A 961-nucleotide genomic window follows, 5' to 3' on the forward strand; every position below is an offset into this window, starting at 1 on the left:
AAAGTGTCAGTGTAGTCAAGACCAGGAACCTGAGTATAACCTTTGGCAACAAGACGAGCCTTGAAACGCTCGACAGATCCATCAGGCAAATATTTAATACGAAACACCCATTTAGAGCCCACGATGTTGGTGTTAGCAGGGCGAGGAACCAAAGTCCAAGTATCATTTTGTTGTAATGCTTGAATTTCTTCATCCATGGCAGCCACCCAAGCAGGATTCTTAGCCGCAGATTTGAATCCTTTTGGCTCAGTGGATGCAAGAAGAGCAGAAAGAAGTCCAGATGAGCCCAAAATACCAAGATTTGCTGGATGACGAGTCTTGAATATACCAGCTTTGGCTCGTGTGATCATAGGATGAGTGCCCAAAGAAGAGAAATCAACAGGAGGTTCAATAGAGGTCGAATTAGAAGTCGAGGGTGGCAAAGTGGAACCTGCAAGAGAAGTATCAACCTGCACAGACTCATCTACAAGGTCAGAACAAATATCACACGGAGATGAACTGGATCGAGGAGTTTGCGGTGATGAAGTGGTAGGGGAGGATGAATCAATATGATGAAAATGTGGTTCTAAGAAATTTGAAATAGGAATAGAGGAAAGAGGTTGGGTCTGGGAGCTAGGGATGAAAATGTGGTTCTAAGAAATTTGAAATAGGAATAGAGGAAAGAGGTTGGGTCTGGGAGCTAGGGATAGCAGGAAAGTGGGTTTAAATTTGAAATAGGAATAGAGGAAAGAGGTTGGGTCTGGGAGCTAGGGATAGCAGGAAAGTGGGTTTTATCAAATTGAGCATGACAGGTGATATATAGCTTAGTGGTGGCCGGATCAAGACAGCGAAACCCTTTATGAGCAGGACTATAACCCAAAAAAATACAAGGAATGCTGCGGGGAGAAAGCTTGTTAGGCATATAATCACGCAAATAAGGATAAACACGACAACCAAAGGGATGAAAATTGTCATAATGTGG

The sequence above is a fragment of the Cucurbita moschata genome, unplaced genomic scaffold, assembly GCF_002738365.1.
Source record: "Cucurbita moschata cultivar Rifu unplaced genomic scaffold, Cmos_1.0 Cmo_Scf00030, whole genome shotgun sequence".
NCBI classification, from domain to species: Eukaryota; Viridiplantae; Streptophyta; class Magnoliopsida; order Cucurbitales; family Cucurbitaceae; genus Cucurbita; species Cucurbita moschata.